Raw genomic sequence first — 21247 nt, forward strand, 5'->3', positions numbered from 1 at the left:
TGGCTCAGTGGATAGAGGATTGGCCTGTGGACTGAAGGGTCCCGGCTTCGATTCTGGTCAAGGGTACATGCCTGGGTTGTGGGCTCGATCCCCAATAGGGGGTGTGCAGGAGGCAGCTGATCATTGATGTTACTATCTCTCTCTCCCTCTCCCTTCCACTCTGAAATCAATAAAAAAATATTTTTAAAAAATGCTTATTAAAAAGTGTGTGTTGGAGGTAGATGAAACAGTGGTACAGAATATTAAAAATAGTTGACTCTGGATGATACTGGACACATGGAGTCATTATACTATGCCTTCCCCTTTTGTGTATGTTTGAAATTTCCATAACAAAACGTTTTAAAGAATAAGCCTAACTTTCAGCAGCCATGTGCCAGTGTTCTGAGTACATCTACAAGCCAGGACCATGTCATAGGAGATGGCACTGTTGGACCAATGAAAAGATCTTGGGCCTTGCCTGGCCGGCATGGCTCAGTGGCTGGGCATTGATTTATGAACCAGAAGGTCACAGTTTGATTCCCACTCAGGGCACATGCCTGGATTGCTGGCTCCCCAGTGTGGGGCATGTAGGAGGCAGCTAATCAACGATTCTCTGTCATCATTGATGTTTCTATCTATCTCTCTCCCTTCCCCTATGAAATAAAAATAAATAAATAAATAATAAATAATAAATAAATAAATAAATAAGATCTTGGGCCTTGGAGTTAGAAAGACCTGGGTTTCACTTTTCAGAATCTGTTATCTGGCCGAAACCGGTTTGGCTCAGTGGATAGAGCGTCGGCCTGCGGACTCAAGGGTCCCAGGTTTGATTCCGGTCAAGGGCATGTACCTTGGTTGCGGGCACATCCCCAGTAGGGGGTGTGCAAGAGGCAGCTGATCGATGTTTCTAACTCTCTATCCCTCTTACTTCCTCTCTGTAAAAAATCAATAAAATATATTAAAAAAAAAAAAGAATCTGTTATCTGTAAACAGAAATAATATTTACCTTCTTCAGAAGGTTGGAGGAATAAGTGAGAAAATATATAAAGTGTCCATCACTTTGAATAAATAGAAGTGTTAACTACCTTATTCTTATCCAGTTATTTCCTTTATTTTTTATTTCCTTAAAAAAATAAATTTAAATAATATCAAAGTTTATGAAGTATAAAAAATGAAATTCCCCCGATTTCACTCTCGAACAGTTTGGTTTGTCATCAAACAAAATAATCAGTCTTTCTGACTCCATTTTGCTTCAGTTCCTATAATGTGTGGATTAGCAAATTTTCCTTAGTTCTGCACATTGATATGCTAATCACTAAAGGAATCAAACCTGTAGCCTAGGAATTATTGAAACAACCTCCTGGCTTGAAACTACCTCCCAAGGAGATAAGGAAGGTATGTTTATCAAAAGATTTTAATCCCAGCTGGCTTGGCTCAGTGATTGAGTATTGACCTATGAGCCAGGAGGTCACAGTTTGATTCCCAGTCAGGGCACATGCCTGGGTTGCAGGCTTGATCCCCAGTGTGAGATATGCAGCAGGCAAACAATCAATGATTCTCTCTCATTATTTATATTTCTATCTCTCCCTCTTCCTTCCTCTCTGAAATCAATGTGTATATATAAAAGCCTAAGTGACCATTTGACCATCCAACTGTTCGACCTTTAGCTATGATGCACACTGACCACCAGGGAGCAGACGCTCAATGCACAGGCATGGAAACATGGAACAGACTGACGAATCTCAGAGGGAAGGGTGGAGGGCAGGAAGAGATTAACCGAAGATCTTATGTGCATACTAGAGGCCTGGTACACAGATTCATGCACAGGTGGGGTCCCTTGGCCTGGCCTTCGCCCTCTTGCAATCCGGGACCCCTCAGAGTATGTCGGACTGCTGGTTTTGGCCCAGTCCCCACAGACCAGGCTGAGGGACCCCACGAGTGCACGAATCTGTGCACCAGGCCTCTAGTAAAAATATATTAAAAGAAAAAGATTTTTAGGAATCCCATGACTGAGACCAAGGCAAGTGGAGTTCGTTGAGCACAAGCAAGGAGGTTTCACCATCCCCTTGGGCCCTTGCTGCAGTCCAGATGTCAGAGGTCATCAATTGCCTCCTGACCTCAAACCCCTCCTTCCCCTGGCATAAAGGAAGCCTGAATTCTGTAGTTTCTCAAGATGATTCTTTAGGATGCTAGTCTGGGATCTTCTGGGTTTTCTGGCTTTCCCAATAAAGTCACTTTCCTTGTCCTAACTCCTTGTCACTCAGCTTATTGGCTGTTGTGTGGTGAGCAGGTCAAGCCTCCACTGGACTGCAGTGTGGCTCTCTTTCCAATTTTTTTCTTTATATCTATGAATATAAACAGGTAGTGCTTCCACCTACGTATGGTGTGGGTTTCTGTTAAAACAAAAACGGGATCATATATTGCACATTGTTCTGCAGTTTACTTTTTCTACGTTGCAATACACAGTGTTTCTCTTTTTGTCGGCTCATGTGGCTCTGGACTTGTGCGTCAGTAAGCAGTGCCACTCATATGCCTTTGCTTCCCAGTTGTGAACCTTTCTGTGAGCTAGAATCCTACGGCAGAATTGTTGGGTCAAAGGGCACGTGTCATGTATATGTCCTGGTAGTCCTGTAACGTGATTCTACGGCCCCTCCACAAGTTACTGTTTTCACATTCAGAACTCAGTGTTCTCTATTTTCTGTGCGTCTCTAAGTTGCGTGCTGAGAGACTGTCCTTTCTCGTCCCACTTGTTTCTCAACGGGCACTGAAAGTGTTTCGGAGAATAACTGTGTTTGATTAGCAAAAACACCAACCTCGTGGAAAACAGTCAGGCTCCACCCTGCTATCTGTTCCTGTTAGAGGGTGAAGCGCCGCATGCTGTTTTCAAGGCTGAATGGAGCGGTGGATCGTATAAAATAAACGGCCGTCCTCGCTTCCTTTGTGAAAACCCAGTGAAGATTATGTGCGGCAGGGTCCCGAGAGAAAACGCGGGGGAATAAAGCCTCCTCTCAAAAGCTGTCCCAGCGGATGGCGGCTGTGAAAAGGTGGAGGAGTGAAAAGAGGGAAAGGAAATGCAGCTTCAGTTCCCTGGGGAGTTCAGGACCTCGCTTTCCCCTCCTGCTGTTCTAGTGACTTTTCGCGAGGACAGTTCCAGAGAAGGATGGTTTTTAAAAACAGAAATCCAAATGGAATCTAGTTCGTCCTTCCTTGTGTAAGAGCACCTGTCATGGGGGCACAATAGTTCCAGGCAGAACTCCTAAGAAAGATCACTTTGTAAGCCCCCCTCTGCCGGGAGGGGCCGGGAGGGGGGAGGCCAACAATTGCCCTTTGTCCGTGCAGCCCTCCCATTGTTCCACAGCAGAGTTGCTGCTGCTCCAAACCGCTGTGGTAGGTTTGGGCAAGAAGAAATTATTCCATTGTGTTTTAGAAATTAGATCAATGAGGGTGATGTCATTCATGATGTGAGGCTTTCCCTGGGTCCGGGCTGTTCCAGATCTAGGAAGTCACGTGCTGCCCCGTTGCTGTCTATATTTCTCTAAGCCTTAGGCAGTATGGCACAGAGAGAGTGACCTGGGTCAAATAAGAAACTACTGCCGTTCCAACAATCTTGACTTTTTTTTTTTTTTTTTTTAGGTGAAGTAAAATCAACATTTTATATATTGATTTCTGAAACAATGCTTGTGAAAACAAGAAATAAACGCCCTGGTCACTCTTAGATTTAGGGATAGGCTTTAATTAAGTCCAGGTTACAGCTCAATAAGATATCAAAAACCTCTTATTGTATTTGACCTCTAAAACACTATTTGTCTTTAATTTTTTTTAGCCCTGGATGAAGTCATCTGCCAATTCACAGATCGGCTAACTACAGTAAATGGCCAGTCCGTATGTGTTACCATACGTGACATCTTGATTTTTCTTTGACAGGTAACTTTAATTATTTTGACAAATATTTAATGTGCTAGGTACGGTTCTAGGTGCTAAGGATAAAGCAGAACAAAACAGCATAAAGCCTTGCCTTTGTGGGTTTATTATATGCCAGTGGGGAAACTTCATTCATTCATTCACTCATTTATCCAACTAGCACTTACCTTCTAATCTGACTCGGGCCTTACGCCACTCACTGTGCCTAAACAGGATTTTACCTCTGCCTCAGAGTCTAGCAGGAGAAATAGGACATGTCCCCTCTCCTCCCCTGCTATCCTCCACATAGAGAGTATAGAAGAAGAGTGCCTCCTTTAGCTTGAGTGGTCCAAAGAAGGTTTCTGAGAGAAGACAAGGAAGATGAGGGTGGAAGGATGACCGGGGGAGGAAGAAAGGCAGTCCAGATAGTGGTGAGACAGAGCATGGCATGAGGTCTGGTTCAGGGGAAGTCAATGAGTGCTGCTGAACGAATTAATGGAACTTCCCCAGGAGAACATAAACGCCATGAGCTGTGATCTGGGAACTGCAAGTCCTTCCCTGTGGCGGAGCTTAGGGTGTGGGCATGAGGGGCAGGAGCTGGGGCTGAGTCGGAGGCAGGCTCTGCATGTGAGGTAGCCCTGGCCCAGGTGCTTAGTCCTGATGACAATGAGAAAATTTGGGGCTCACTTTAAACAGCAGTGTGTTATGGTCTGATTATGTTCTATTCTTTTCTTAGTAAAAGTGTATTTTAAAAATTACACAAGTGGTATCTATTTTAGAGGACTTTTTAGGGACCTTTTTGTAAGAGCAGTGATTTCATTATGCTATTTCTGTAACTGGTACCTGGCTCATCTCTTTCTGTATCACAGTGGAAGGACCTTTCTCCCTCATTGGACCTGACACACACAGGCTCTCAGTAAAGATTTGCTGTTGTTGAAATTCCATGGACAGCTTAGGCAAGGCTAAGTGCCACTCTGAGAAACAGGGCTTCACCCCCTAACTGGGAATATTTAACAATTCCCATCCCCGCTCAGCAACTGTATTCTGCCGGGAGCTCAAGTTGATTGCAACCACTGCGGACAAAGGCATCAATGCCACCTCTGCATCAGGAACTCAACCTCACAGACCACTCCAGTCACCAAACCCCATGTCTCTGCTACCACCCTCACCAGCAAAAGAGTGCACTATGAAGTCTTTTCCTTCTCATTATGCCCTTCTCCACCAGAATCTCACACAGATGCATCTGACTGGAAGAGTGCAAGTCACACACCTATGTTCTAGCTGCAGGGGAAGGGTGGGGGGGAATGAGTATTCTGCCTTCTAACTTGGTGGGACTCAGAAGGGGAAAATTCTCCTAACTTCAGAAGGGTGTTCAAAAGGCACTGGGTACCCCAAAAGCAGGACAAATGTTCACCAGAATGAATGACTTAGGCCAGTGGTTGGCAAACTGCGGCTCTAGAGCCACATGCGACTCGTGAGCCTCGGTTTGCCGCTTGTTGACTAATGAGTTTGCCAACCACTGGGATAGGGGCTTAATCACAAGGAACAACAACAGCCTGTAATGATTGGAATCGAGAGTCTAGATCAGTGGTCGGCAAACTCATTAGTCAACAGAGCAGCAAACCACGGCTCACGAGCCGCATGTGGCTCTCGAGCCGCAGTTTGCCAACCACTGACTTAGGCTGGTTTATATATGGCAGGGGGTGCGGGAGGGCTGTTTTCTTTTACATAGGGTAGCATTATAACTAATGATTAAAATATGAAATGATACACCCACAAGACTATTCATGGAGGCATTATTTTAATAGCAAAGATTGGAAACTATATAAATGTCCAGTAGTAGAGTTTTGGTCGAATTAAAATCATGGTACATCAATATACTCATGGAAGACAATGCACCTGAAAATGAAGGAGAAGAAATGATCCTGGAATATATATCAGTGAAAAAAGTAAAGTGGAGAATTATATATATAAATATATATATATAGTAGTTATCCTTTTTGTAATAAACAGGATATATTTATGGTTCAACAATAGAAATTGACATTTTGCTGGTAAAATTGTTAATTATCGGCAATTTCATACAATTCAATGTAATGTAGGGTGGAGGAGACAAGGATGGAAAAGAGACTTCTTTGAATACATTTGTTATGTATTTTTGACATTGGACTCCTATAAATGTACCTTACACATTCAAAAAAATTAAACTTAATTTAAAATTCCTAAGATTTTAAAGTAAACTAAAAACAACGAGCTTAACTGTATGTCAAGTTAATGTTGTAGCTGCACAGAGAAGATAATTATTTCAAGTAATTCTACAATATAGTATACTAGAGGCCCGGTGCATGAAATTCGTACACCGGTAGAGACCCTAGGCCTGGCTGGCAATCGGGGCCAATCAGGGCCTTCTGGCTGCTGGCCAGGGCCTTCCTTCCCTTGCTGCTGGCCAGGGCCTTCCTTTGTTCCACGCCACCCCCTGGTGGTCAGTGCACATCACAGAGAGCTATCGAACTCCCAAGGGGACACTTTGCATATTAGCCTTTTATATATATAGATTTGCTGTACTAAATATATATAGTGGAATATATTTTAAGGGCAGAGAGAGCTAACACTTCATTTAATAGTTATATTGTTAGTAGGAGTCTTTATACTAGTATTTTGAAACTACTTTCTATATATTACAGCATAAAGTAATAAGTAATTATATTGTTATTAGGAACCAAGATTTTCAGTATAAGAGGACTATGAAATCAAAGGCATTATTAAAAATGAGTTTTAATATTAAATTTGAATTAGAAATATCAGTATAAAATCATGATTTTTTTCTTTAAAAACAATATACTATTTCTGTACTTTTTAGAAAGGCCTAGAAGTATTAAAAACCATGACCAATGGCAACCTCTAATGCCTAGACTGTGGTCCCTAAAGGACATTCCCCATTGAAAGTACTAGCACTTCTTGAATGATTGATTGCAAATCTGGGGCAATACATGTACAAGATGAGGTTGAAATATCTTGCTGAGTCCAAAACTATGAATGTATCAAAGATTCATGAGTTGTATGGAAAGGACTCAAGAACCAATTCAAAGTAATTCCAATTGGCCAGATAGAATAATGTAATTATTAAAAAGTAGTGATTGAATTTTATTGAAATACTTAGAATATATAAAAGCTTAATGATTTCATGGCAGGGAGGAGGAACTCCAAAATAAATGAGCAAACTCATTGGATGCCATTGGCTGTAACTAGATAAAAATGCTTACTTTGAAAATTGACAATTTAAGGGAATTAAGTAAGCATTATCCTGCCTTTCCAATTTAATCTACCCTTCAGGGTGACCAAATAGCCTTAATTAATGAGGAAAAATTCTTTACCGATGATTCCCAGCTAATAAATGGGGAAGGAATGACAATTAGATAAATCACCAGTTTGCAATCCTAATGATATAATCAAGACAAAGATCAATAAAGGATGAAAGGCTTATGGGGAACTTTACAATGAAGAGCTCTAGCTGACACCACCTGAACCTGCTGATCAATATTAACATTACTAAGCCTGAAATAGCCAGACAAATGTGTTATTGAGATGCCCCCTTATGGGGGAAAAAAACCCCTGAATCCACTAAAGCTTTTATTAAAAATAATAATAATAATATATAATATATATATACTAGTGGCCCAGTGCATGAAATTCATGCATGGGGGGGCATGTCCCTCAGCCCAGCCTGCACCCTCTCCAATCTGGGACCTCTCAAGGGATGTCCGACTGTCAGACATCCACCTCGCAATCTGGGACTGCTGGCTCCTAACTGCTCACCTGCCTGCCTGCCTGATCGCCCCTAACCACTCTGCCTGCTGGCCTGCTCGCCCCCAACTGCCCGCCCCCGCCGGCCTGCTCGCCCCCAACTTTCCCCCCAACCGCTGGCCTGATTACCCCCAACTGCCCTCCCCTCCTGGCCTGATCGTCCCTAACTGCCTCTGCCTCGGCCTCACCACCATGGCTTTGTCTGGAAGGATGTCCAGAAGGTCTCCTGGCCTAATTAGCATATTACCCTTCTATTAGTATAGATATCTATATTATTGATTTCAGAGAGAAAGGGAGAGGGAAACAGAAACATTTATGATGAGAGAGAATCATTGATTATCTGCCTCCTGCAAGCCCCTTACTGGGGATCGAACCCGCAACCTGGGCATGTACCCTTGACCGGAATTGAACTTGGGACCCTTCAGTCCGCAGTCTGATGCGCTATCTACTGAACCAAACCAGCTAGGGCTCTAATAAAGCTTTTAGAACTAACCTCCAGTTTACATGAAATATAGGAGGTGGAGGCTCAGGTTTAAGTGATTCCACAAGGATATACTAGTAAATGGATAAATCCAGGAGATGGGATATTCTATAGAACAACTGGACTAGTTTAATCAAAAGTCAAAGGCATAGGGAAAAAAATAAAGTTGGGGCAAGATGGGGAGAGACTGTTCCAGATTTTAAGACTCAGAAAACATAATCATCAAATGCAATGTGTGGCCCTCATCTGGATCCTAATTCTACTGAACCAATGATAAAAAAGGGAACTAGGAAAATGGCCTAAAAATTAGATGATATTAAGGATTTGTTTCTTTTGTTAGGTGTGTTACCAGCAGTGTGGTTATGTGAGAAAATATAGGCACACCTCATTTGATTGCTCTTCACTTTATTGTGCTTCACAGTTGTTGCATCTTTATTTGTTTGTTTGTTTTGTGTGTGTTTTTTTACAAACTGAAGGCAAGACCCTCCACCAGCAAATGGATTGTGGCTCCCTTTATTGCTATACTCACTTTATTGCAGTGGTCTGGAACCAAATCCACAGCATCTCTGAGGTATGTCTGCATTCACATATTTCAGAGAAGCAAAATGAAGGATCTAGAAGAGAAATAATAAGAGGCCCTAGCTGGTTTGGCTCAGTGTTGACCTGTGGCCTGATGTTTCTATCTCTCCCTTCCTTTCTCTCTCTCTCTCTCTCTCTCTCTCTATAGATATAGATATAGATATAGATATAGATATAGATATAGATATAGATATAGATATAGATATAGATATAGATATAGATATAGATCTATATCATCTATATAGATATCTATATCTATATCTATATCTATATCTGAAGAAATAATGAGAGGTCAGGGAATTGCTTTAAAATACTTCCACAGGAAAAAAAAAAGGGAATTAGATGAAGCAGTGTGGCAAAACTGAGAGTTATTGAATCTGGGTGACGGATATTTTTTATACTATCTTTTCTAATTTCATTTATTTGAAAATTTTCATAATAAAAAAGGTAGTGGAGACAGACAAAATAGAAATCTTTTGGACAATCCATCCTGATCCTTGTATATCAATGGAATAAAAAAATGGAAAAAGTTATTGCAAAACAGATTAACTTGCTGTTCTTTAGTTGTCAGCTCACACTAAGAGGTGAAAGCACATCTGATGTCAGTGATCACACCTGGGAAGATGTGATCAAAGGGGAAGGAAGGGTTGTTGGTGAGGGCAACACTTCCTTCTCACTACTCTCTTTTTGCTAACACCTGAAGTGGCACCTCAGCAAATCCAAGCAGGATTTGCAATGAGAGCAGTTTGCAATTTTTTTTCTTTTTTTTTTTTTAATCTAAAAAATGCTAATCACTCTCAATGTCTTTGCTGATTCACTGGGGAATAATTTTTGGTCCTGAAGTAGATCTCAAGACTTAAATGGGACTTGGGAAGAATTTAACAATCATGTCCATTCTGTACAGATCACCCCTCACCTGATACAGTGTTCTGGGGGCCTGGAGACCTGAGGGTCCACAATCCACCATGGGTTCTTGGCTTCATGCAGGAAAGAATTCAAACGCAAGCCGGAATAGAGTCTAAAGTGAAAGTGAGTTTATTAGTGAAGCAGTGAGACAGAGAAAGGGCTACTCCTCAGACAGAGCAGCCCCCCACTCCCCTGCCCTTAGCAGAATGTGCTTCCTTTATTGAAGTTTATTTAATGGGGGTGGAATAGGGTATTCAGTAAGGGGGAGGAATATTCAGAATCATCCCAGGAAAGGAGTAGAGATTTCTTGGAAGAGCCCTGTTGGCCATTTTGTGTCCTCACATGGGCTTTCTTTTTCCAATCCTGGTGATGTGTGGAGTGTCGGTTAATATGCTGATGAATTACAATGAGTGTATAATGAGGCTAGGGGTTACCGTTAGGTGAAATTCGTCACCATGTTGGATGAGCTGGTCTCTGCCAGTTTTAAGCCATAAATCCATTGGGGGGTGGTCTTCCTTCTTCTTGACAGCTTTGGTAGCTTTTATCAATTGCAGCTGCTCTGCCACACGCCCTAGCTCAACCCCACCTCTCCCAACACTTCCTCCCTGCCTGCTCTGTGGGAATTTAGATTAGATTGAATTTGAGGAAGAGCCTCATGTGAAGGGGGTGAAATCTGGAATAATTACCTAGAAAGATTAAGATACTTATCTTAAAAGACTTATTAAAATCCAAGGCTGAGCCCAGCCGGTGTAGCTCAGTGGTTGAGCATTGACCCAAGAACCAGGAGGTCATGGTTCAGTCCTGGTCAGGGCACATGCCTGGGTTGCAGGCTCGATCCTCAGGTGGCATGCAGGGGGCAGCAATCAATGATCCTCTCTCCTTGAAGCTTCTCTCCCTCTCTCTCTGTCCCTTCCTCTGTCTGAAATCAATAACAACATATTTTTTAAAAATCCAAGGCTGAGCCTCAGATTTTTATTATCTGGACTCATCTAGTAATAATGAGACTAACAACTATCTGTGGCCTACGTCTGGGCATCTAGCATTTTTGCCTGCTCAGTGTCCCTTTCCCCTCCTCCTCCTCATAATAGAATATTCTTTCTTTTGGGGAAACCTGTATGTTTGCATAGGGCTGCTCCTTTCCTTCTACATGGGATGGGCAGACCTAGCCAATCAGATCACCCCATTTCCTTGACCACAGAAACTACTACAGAAGTTACTACACAGGTGGGCATATTGGCTCTACCCAGAATTTTTCAGCCAGATCTTCTGGAGAAAAAGCTCTTTATCCATTGAATTGATGAAGTGGCTGGCTACGAGGCTTGCCTTGCTGGTGGCTAGAGTGCCCTTCGCACGCTGAGAACCAACAAAACAGAAATGCTGGGGACCGTGGAAAACTAAGCCCTCCTTAAATGATCTGAGCCTTTGGTTCTAACTGTGCCTGGAGCAAGATTGGGTAATTTAAATGCGAGCAACAATAAATTGCCTTTTCCCCCCTCCCTTACTTAGTTTCAATTGGGTTAGTGTCATTTTCCCCGGGAAGGTCTTAATTAGCACGGCATCATTCATTCCATTAACATTTATTAAGTGGTTGCAGTCACTTAGACACCCTGGAGATACAGGAAGGAAAGACAATCCGTGTTCCAAGGTGCTAGCTGTGAAAGACACAGTTATGATACGGGAATAATATAATGGACGACACATCTAGTGCTGAATATGCTCAAGCACTATTCTAAACATTTTATGTACAGGTGTAGGCAAAAGTAGGTCGACAATTGTGAGTACATGAAACAGAGTTTATTCTTGTATTATTAATTAATTGTATTATTTTCCATATGAACAACTGTAAACCGACTTGTGCCCACCCGTATACACTCTTATTATTTAATTCTCACAACAACCCATTGAGATAGTTTCTGTTCCTTTTTCCATTTTAGAGATAGGGAAAATGAGGCACAGAGGAATTAAGGAAATTTCCCAAGTTTACCCAGTTCAGAAGTAGAAGATCAAGATTTAAACCCAGGTAGCCTGGCTTTTACCATCACACCTAGAACTAAGGGTCAATGTTGGAGTTATCCTGAGAATAACTAATAATAATGGCTTACGATGTGTCCAGCCTGGTGCTAGGTACATTTCTGCCCTAACACATTAATTCTTTCCAAGGATTTAATGCAGCAAAGCCTATTTATTTATTATTTTTTAATCTTCACTTGAGGATCTGGTTCTTTTTTATTAATTTTTTAGAGACAGAGAGGAAGGGGGGGAGAGAGAGAGAGAGAGAGAGAGAGAGAGAGAGAGAGAGAGAGAGAGAGAGAGATGAGAGAAATATCAATAGGTTGCTTCTCATACATACCCCAACTGGGGATCAAACCTGCAATCTTTTGGTGTACAGGATGATGATGCCCAACCAACTGATCCACCTGGCAGGGCAAGCTTATTTGTTGTATAGTGGAGGGAACTGAGGCTCAGAGAGGTTAAGTGACTTGCCCAGGTCACACAGGTAACAAGTGGCAGAGGGTGAATTTGGATCCAAGACCTTTGCTCTTTGTGTCTAGGACCGTACCGTCGCGCTTTCCACTAGAAGTGTGGCATGTCCAGGAAGCTCATGCCTGGCTGCCAGTGCCTGGGGGATGGAGGCAGCACCGGGAGTCCTGTGTCACCGGAGAGTGGCGTGTTGTGCTCCCGGCAGTGCTCTTGGAATTTGTGTGTACCGTGCAACCTGAGGCTCCGGAGAGTGTGTCTGCGGTAGTGGGGGAGAGATTAGGGAACTCAGTGTCAGTGTCCCTTTGGGAGAATAAAAAGGATATCATCTATTTATTTTTGTGGCAGCTTTTCAAATGTTGGAGAAGGAGAAACTTGCATTTGTTCTGCTTCCTGCCTTCAGGCCAGACCTGTGAATAAGGTATATGTCAGGTATATTGAGGTCAGAGTGCACATTTAATCAGCAAACGAGTCATTAGAAGCAGTATTTAGGTTGGAAGATTTTTTTTTATGATCCATAACAGGCATACTTGTCTAATAAAAACACTCGCAATACAGAAGTCCTTTTTTTTTTTTTAATAAAGTCAGTGTTTATTAACATATAGTTCACTTTTATAATTTATTTATTTATTTTTAAATATATTTTTATTGATTTCAGAGAGGAAGGAAGAGGGAGAGATAGAAACATCAATGATGAGAGAGAATCATTGATAGGCTGCCTCCTGCACACCCCCTACTGGGATGGAGCCTGCAATCCGGGCATGTGCCCTTGCCCAGAATGGAACCTGGGACCTTTCAGTCTGTAGGCTGATGCTCTATCCACTGAGCCAAACTGGCTAGGGCTACAGGAGTTCTTTTTTATAAAAAAAATTTTCTTTATTAAGATATTACATATGTGTCCTTAGCCCCCCATTGTCCCCCCGCCCCACTCATGCCCTCACCCCCTGGTGTCTGTGACCATTGGTTAGGCTTATATGCATGCATACAAGACCTTTGGTTGATCCCTCCCCCTTACCCCTCCCCTCCCCTGCCTTCCCTCAAGAAGTTCTTAATGGAGTTCACGTAACCAATTCACGGGATTAGCTGATGCTCCCCATTCCTTCTGGAAAATTTATCAACTAAGGCACACCTGTGTGCTTCTGCACCCAAACATTTATTGAGTGCTGACAAAGCTATTTATATAGGTTAACTCATTAAATCCTTATAACAACACCATTTTACAGGCGAGAAAAATGTGGTATGAGGAAGTTAACTCAGCACCAATTGAGTTAGATGCTTACAAGGAGTCAATGATGTTTGCTAAGAAACCAATTTTTGCCAGGCACACCTGGTGTAACTTAATTAAAGTGTAAATCTGTGAAATATGAGTGTGAAAAGTGGAGCTATTATTTCTATGAAAAGTAAGTTGAATGTTTTGGAAAGACTTGAGAAAGATGCCTTTCTAAAAACAAAAAAATGAATTCTATTGAATTAGGTATGAGCAAGACCATGCTCTTTCCTGTTTCTATAATCGTGTCTGTTGCTTCCAAGTAGAAGGATTTTTCTTATCTTTTTCCTCGCAAATGCATCCTCTAGGCACAGTGGTTGACAAACTGCGGCTCTCGAGCCACATGCGGCTCTCGAGCCGTGGTTTGCCGCTCTGTTGACTAATGAGTTTGCCGACCACTGCCTTAGGGAAAAACACTTAAAAAACATTTTAATAATGTACTAATGTCTTTAACCTGAAGTAAAAACTTCTGGGTAAGGGTAATGCCTTACGCAGTGGTCGGCAAACTCATTAGTCAACAGAGCGGCAAACCGCAGCTCGCAAGCCGCATGTGGCTCGCGAGCCGCAGTTTGCTGACTACTGCTCTAGGATCACCTCCTCTGAGAGGTCTCCTCTGATAGTCTGAGTTCTACCAGTTCTGCTACTCTTTAGTGGGAAGTTGCTTAATCTCTCTGAGCCTTAGAGTCTGCACCTGTGAAATAGAAATATCAACCCTGCAGGATAGTTGCAGAGATTAAGTGAGATGATGCTTGTAGGGTTATCTGGCCAATAGTATGTATTCATCAAATGGCAATAATTACAGGGTTCCTGGTCCAAAGCTGAGTTACTGCAACAGATGAATGAGAACAGTCACTGCCTCAAGAGACGCAGGCTCCGCTTGCCCTGTAGTGAGCTGAAGCAGATTTTCACAGGTGTAAATGGGAACTTTTCTAGGTGTTTTTAGACACTTGACCCCATTATGTCATCCGAATTCTCAGTTAGCATTTGACTAACTCAACCCGGAGGCCTGGAATGCATCATCACAGAGCCTTTCTAGATAAAACTTTCTTACACTTAGTCACAAATGATTTGTTCCGAGGCCTAAACAGACCATGAAAATCGCTTTAAGAGGAGCAGGTTTTTTATTTCATGGAGGCCACATTGTTACCGGAAAGGGAACTTGGCCCTGGACAGGTCTGCCTGGGACCAGCCAGCATCGTGTGGTTCTTGCTTTCGTGCAGGGAAGATTTCACAACGCGAGTCCAGGTGATTTGGAGAGGACATTTATTAAAGCTGGGGACAGTGAAACAAGGACGGCTAGGATTGAAGAAGCCACAAGAGAGAGTCTAGACAGGGCTGCTTTGGTTTTCTAAAAATGTTATAGGAAAGAAATGAGCCGAGGCCGCGCTGCTTGTAGCTCACTGAGAAGTTGGAGAAAAGAGGGCCTTGGAGACAGGTTCAGGCATTAGTCTGGGACGAGCTGCCCTGCCCATTGCTCCCCTGGTTGTGGGGTCCCTTAGAGTTTAGGACAGTGATGGCGAACCTCTGACACGCGTGTCAGTGCCATTTCTGATGACACGATGAAACATTTATGTTATTTAAACTATAAATATCGCGAAATAATGTTTTTTCCTCAAAGGGACACACTACCTGAGTTATGCTCAGTTTTTTGGCGAAGTTTGAAACACTAAGCTCAAAAGGTTGCCCATCACTGGGTTAGGAGATGCATGCCTGTGGGGGAAGGAGAGAGGGAAGGGAAAGGCGCCAACTAGGTCCTTTGTTTTGAAGTTTTTTAAAGGCTGAGAGTGTAGGAGAAATCTCAATAGAATGCTCTTCAGGTTTTCCATGTGGACCCTTTCAGGGTTGTAGTCTTTGCTGATTGGTCAGCGCCAGGAAAGAGGGTCATTAGTAATCGAAGCTGGTCCTGGCATTGCCTACCGGGTTTTGTTGCTTTTGGGCCTGGAGCTAAAATACAACTGGGGCTAGATGTTATCTCTCAGAAGGAAAGGTCAGGGAGTCCTAAGCCACATGACCAGCGATATGCCAGGGGAGGAAAGGCCACCCTGAGGCGAGGTCCAGCACCAATTTTGCCTATTGCTATACACCTGGGGCTTTCCACCCTGGTGACCTTCTGTATCTGGCTGCAAATTCCTTGGCCAGTTTGTTCAGCTGTCTGTCTCAGTTTCCCCATTCCATAGCTTCTTACTATGCTGCCTCAACATGGAGCAGACTCTGGAATCTCTCTAATCTGGGTTCAAAATCATGGCTCTACCATTCACTGGCTATTTGACCTCAGGAAAGTTACATAATGACACTGAGTATCAATTTCCTCATCAGAAAAGGGGGTGGTGGTGGTGATAATTCTCATTTCATAGGAGGGTAATAAGAAACAGATGAGATGAAGTATCATGTGTCCAGCACCATATTTGACATATAGTCAATACCTAATAAAAGTTAGTTTCCTAATGGGTGAATGTAAGCAGGTAGGAATGTAGTGGGTACACACCTAACCTATGAGGTAAGGATTTGCAAGCCAGCCTGTCTTCAATGCTTTCTTTGTGCCATCATCACAGTGACTCTAGCCTGGATAGCCCATTGGTCTGACCATACACACAGTCTCTTCCCAATCTTTCAGTAGAAATGACTAATGAGCACATTCTTGTCTCATTACGTATCTTGGAGGGTTGTCTTGAACGAGGTGGTCAGCCTCTGGGAACCTCATTTTCTTTCTTTCCTTCTTTTCTTTTTTTTTTTTTTTTTTGCCAAGTCCACTGCTACAATGAAAGAGTAAACTGTTGAAGTCTTTGTTAAGATACCCTTGATCAGACGGCCACCAAAAAATATTGATAGCCTCAGTTTCTTTATTTATAACATGCAGATTCATGTCCACCTTGTAAGAAGGATGAAAGGAGGGGATCTACCAGAAAAACTCAAAAACATTTGTTCGTAAAGATATATGCACCTCTGTATTCATTGCAGCATTATTCACTATGTCCAAGAGATGGAGATAACCAAGGTGTCTTTCTAATATATATATATATTATACAGAGAGGAAGGGAGAAGGAGAGAGAGATAGAAACATCAATGACGAAAGAGAATCATTGCTCGGCTGCCTCCTGCACACCCCCTACTAGGGACTGAGCCCACCATCTGGGCATATGCCCTTGAATAGAATTGAATCTGGGACCCTTCAGTCCACAGGCTGACACTCTATCCACTGAGCCAAACTGGCTAGGGCCCACGGTGTCCTTTGATAGAGTATTGGATAAAGAAGATGTGGTACATATATACTATAGGATACTACTCAGCCACAAGAAAAGATGAACTGCTACTGTGACAACATGGATGGGTCATGAGAATATTATGCTAAGTGAAAAAAGTCAGTCAAAAAAAGCTAAGAACCATATGATTTCACTCATGTGTGGGATATAAAACTGAAACTCATAGACACAGACAGACAACAGTATGGTGGATGCCAGAGGGAGGTAGCAAAGGGTAAAGGGAGCCAAATATATGGTGAGGAAGATGATTTGACTTTGGGTGGTGGGTACACAATGCAATATACAGATCATGTATCACAGAAATGTGCACTTAAAGCCTATATGACCCTATTAACCAATGTCACCCCAATAAATTTAATAAAAAAAGAATGGTGAAAGGACTAGAAATAATGAAAAGCATCAAAGACAGTGCTGACACTCAAAGGGACTCAATGAATTATAGCTACTCATAGTAGAATAGGAGACCTTTGATCTGAACTAGAAGTTGGTCAACTGATAAAGTTGATTAAAATAGGGAATCTTAAAGAAAAAAAAAAAAGATCAAACTGTCCCTCTCTCACCATGCCCTCTCAGCGCCACTGAAATCATCAAACCTGTTCATTTCATCCCTAAAGGCAGCGCCTATCCCCAACACGATCTTTATGATCGACGTGAGTCATCCACTTACAGAGGCTAGAAGAACTTCTCCAGACATGAAGTCTGGTCATTTCCAGATAAACGACCGCAGGCTGTGGAAGGAGGAGAAGAGGGGGGGGGGTGCCACCCACCATGGGCCACAGAAGAGGAAGATGTGGAGAAGTCTGGAATGGGAGGGTGGTTTGAAGGGAGAAGGAGCTGTGAAGTAGGAACTGCTTTGGTGGCCAGCTGTCCCTCACACTGTGGTCTGGAGCAGACTGTCCTCTGCCTGCAGAACTGGGCTGCTCCCCGAGCATCCGCTTCGAAATGAGCTTTTTTTGCTCTGGAGGCCTGGGCAAGCTTTCCTTCCCCATCTGACTCTTGACATGTCAGCAGCATTGGCTCTCATAAGCCCCAGAACACGGGTTAAAGGGATGTGTCCTCCTGGAGGGGTTATGGTGCCCTGAAGGGAAATCCTTACCTCCTGGTCAAAGTGAGACTGGACAGAACCAGTTTGACCTTGCCTTCGCATTGGGACAAAGGTGAAACACCACACCTGGTTATACATATTACAAATTACTACCCCTACTCTGAACTGGGACCATATAGTCAATGCAAAATCCACCTGACAAATGACAAATTACCATTTCTAATATTATAATCAAATGCACATGTCTGGTTTAGTTGTTCTTGCAGTTTATAATTAGACCTTGTTGTGTGTGTGGGCGGGGGGGAGGGGACTTGAAAGCAGCTGTTTCGCTGCTATTTAGATCTGTGACTGACCCAGTTTTTAAAAATTAAGAATGTGGCATTGGTCACTTGTCAGGTCTTTGCGCCTTGTTCACACGGGTGTGAGGAGAGCTTTGAGGAGTGTTTTCTGTGCTGTGAGCCTGCGGAAGAGGAAGGGCCTGTGGCTAGGGCACCGACCAGCCCTCAAACACTGTTCCAGAGGCATAGCTCGCGCTGAGATTTAGTTTCACTTGCTGAAAGGAAGATGGCAAAGTAGATCTCTTTGGAGGGTAACCTTAAAAAGCAATGGATTTTAGAGGCAAGTAATTGTGGAGGTTGTTTATACTGGTGTTCTCGAAGTTTTTGCCACCACTACCCTCATGATAAAAGTGAGCAGTAGAGTGAAACCTTAACCATCAATTTCCCCCTCCTATCCCTGTGTGCAGGGGGTCTGGCTTCCAGGATCCTGCCCACAGCCTCGCAAGAAAATTGATGGTTTATTTGAAATAAACAGCATGAATTAGGACTATCATCTATGTCTGGTTGTTTTGGCTGGTTCTATGCCTGCTCATTATACAACAAGGTTTGTAGTCCAGAGTCAAAGGCAGCTCCTCTCCCCTCGTTCTCAAGCATGCATAAATAATCAAAGATGACCAAACATTTAAGTAAGATGTAAAGGACAAGATAAACTAACAGAAAAAACAAACAAACAAATAATGGAGGAAGCAGAAATAACTCAGGGAACAAACCAAAAAACCAAATAAACAAATTTAAAAGTTATCTAGTTAGTATTCTCATAGGCCACAGGAGAATGGTGCATTCACAAAATAAGAATTGGTTGCAATGAAAAAGGAAAAACTCAGTGCAACATAGAGGCTCCCCAAAGTTGACAACAATCCCAATAATTTATATTACATTATCAATAATAATGGGTGAAGCAAAAAGAAACTTTTTAAAACTATCAACTACAAAGAATGAATTTTGATCAACCATAGAGACAAGTTATCTTTCTCTTCCCTCTATTGAAAATGATATTACAAAATCATTATCCTATGAAGAGGCTATAAAAAAGTAAACAGCTAAGCCCGGCTGGCATGGCTCAGTGGTTGAGCATCGACCTATGAACCAAGAGGTTCAATTCCAGGTCAGGGCACATGCTAGGTTGCAGACTCGACTCCTAGAAGCGGGTGTGCAGGAGGAAACCAATCAGTGATTCTCTCTCATCATTGATGTTTCTATCTCTTTCCCTTTCCCTTCCTGTCTGAAATCAATAAAAAATATATATTTTAAAAAGTAAACAACTAAAATTTATAGGAAAAAGCATTTGTAGAGGTGTGTAAAGCAGTGAACTAATAAAAATTTTGCATTTCCCTGGCCATCAGTTTTTTTTTTTAATTTTCTTTATAATGTTTTAAATTTGATTTCAGAGAGAGAGAGGAATGGAGAGAGAGTAAGAGCAAGTGAGTGAGAAACATCGATGTGAGAGAGAAACAGGCATCAGCTTTTTTTGTCTCTCTTAAGTGTTAGTGTCTGCAGAGTTCTGTCCTTATAGCTCGCCTCCATCCACAGGCGGCTGATCACCTCTGTGGCTGCAGCTCCGGTCTTGATTTCCTAACCTCAGGCCACAGCTCTTTCCTCCTCTAGACCCATACTCATCCATTCAACAACTGTTTCTTTTTTTAGAGCAATAAATACCTTTATTATGTGAGCTAAGGTAAGAGGAAGGACAATTTATTTGCCTTTCTGGGCCCTGATTGTCCTTAGATAAAACTCCAGTTCCTTGGGCTCCAGCACAAAGCCATCTGCTCAGCCACATTGGCCTGGTCTTGGAGCGATGCACGCAAGAATCTCGTCCCTCTGTTACTGCTCCCCTAGAAGACTGCTGATTGTGGCATTGTTCTCCCTGTCTTCACATTTATTCTAAACTTCCCTTTTTTTTTTAATCCTCACCTCCTCACCTGAGGATATATTCATTGATGAGAGAGAGAGAGAGAGAGAGAGAGAGAGAGAGAGAGAGAGAGAGGAAGAGAGGGAGAGAGGAGGGGAGGGAAGGGAAGGGAAGGGAAGGGAAGGGAAGGGAAGGGAAGGGAAGGGAAGGGAAGGGAAGGGAAGGGAAGGGAAGAGAAGAGAAGAGAAGAGAAGAGAAGAGAAGAGAAGAGAAGAGAAGAGAAGAGAAGAGAAGAGGAAGAGAAGAGGAGAAAAAATGAAAAGCATCGATCGGTTGCCTCCTGTGGAATCGGACCCGTGACTCTGGTGCATGGGACGATGCTCCAACCAACTGAGCCACTCGGCCAGGTCTCTTCTGAACATTTTTAAAAAATTGTTTTTTGTTTAAAATCTTTTCCTCCTCAGGAGTCAGCTTGGGCCCCTTCTTGTGGCCCAGAGGCAGTGCCCAGTGGGTACGGTGTGCTGTCAGTTCTTTACTAGCGTCTTGGTGTGGACCAGCTGGTTGTTGGATGCATTGTAGATAACAGCAGTAACCCTAGCTTTGTGCACACAACACTCCGAGCCCCAGGAGAAGTTGCCTGTGTCCAGCCTCAAGGCACAGTATTTCTTACTGCTCCCCCTCACGCAGACTGGGTGAATGGGGGCGGGGCAATCTTAATATTGGCAGCAAGTGTCCTAGCTCATATTTTTGCTTCTTGTGGTAGGGCTTTCTCTTGTCCCCAGTCTTGCAGTGCTTGGGCCAGTTGTCCCAAGAGATGCCCATGGCTCGACGCTGCCTGGAAAGAGCTGGGTGTCGGAAGCCAGGTACTTTCTTTGGCACTGGGACACATCACTGAATGCAACAAAGATCTCTGCCTTCATGGAGCTTACATGCCTAGATCTCTCCCTGTGGTTGTACCTAAGACTCCGTCTATCCCCAGTTATCTCATTATCTGTGCCGCTTGATTCTCCCCCACGCTAAACCTATTCTTCCCACGTATCCCCCATCTCTGTGATAGCACTGTCATTCTCTCAGAAACCTGGGAGTCATCCCTGACCCCTCACCAACAAATCACCATAGGCTGACCATTCTGGGACCTGAATCTCTCTCAAAACCCTCCCCTTGTCTGTATTTCTACTGCCCTGCCCCATTCTCATCCTTTCTCACCTGGCTTACTAACTGGCGTCTCTGCCTGCAGGCTTGTTCCTGCCTATCATTCTCCATATAGCAGCTAGAATGAGGATAAAATGCAAATCAGAACCAGTTGCTTTCTGCCTAAACCTGTTCAGTGGCCCTGTCAGATGAAACTCTAAACTCCTTAC

At 43.0% G+C, this 21247-nt stretch overlaps 1 pseudogene; it reads right to left on the reverse strand.

The window, feature by feature from the left end:
• Window positions 1-19729: 19729 nt before the first annotated feature.
• On the reverse strand, window positions 19730-20708 carry LOC129151256 (40S ribosomal protein S8-like; annotated as a pseudogene).
• Between the last annotated feature and the right edge of the window lie 539 nt (window positions 20709-21247).

The sequence above is a fragment of the Eptesicus fuscus genome, chromosome 13 (genome assembly GCF_027574615.1).
Source record: "Eptesicus fuscus isolate TK198812 chromosome 13, DD_ASM_mEF_20220401, whole genome shotgun sequence".
Classification (NCBI taxonomy): domain Eukaryota; kingdom Metazoa; phylum Chordata; class Mammalia; order Chiroptera; family Vespertilionidae; genus Eptesicus; species Eptesicus fuscus.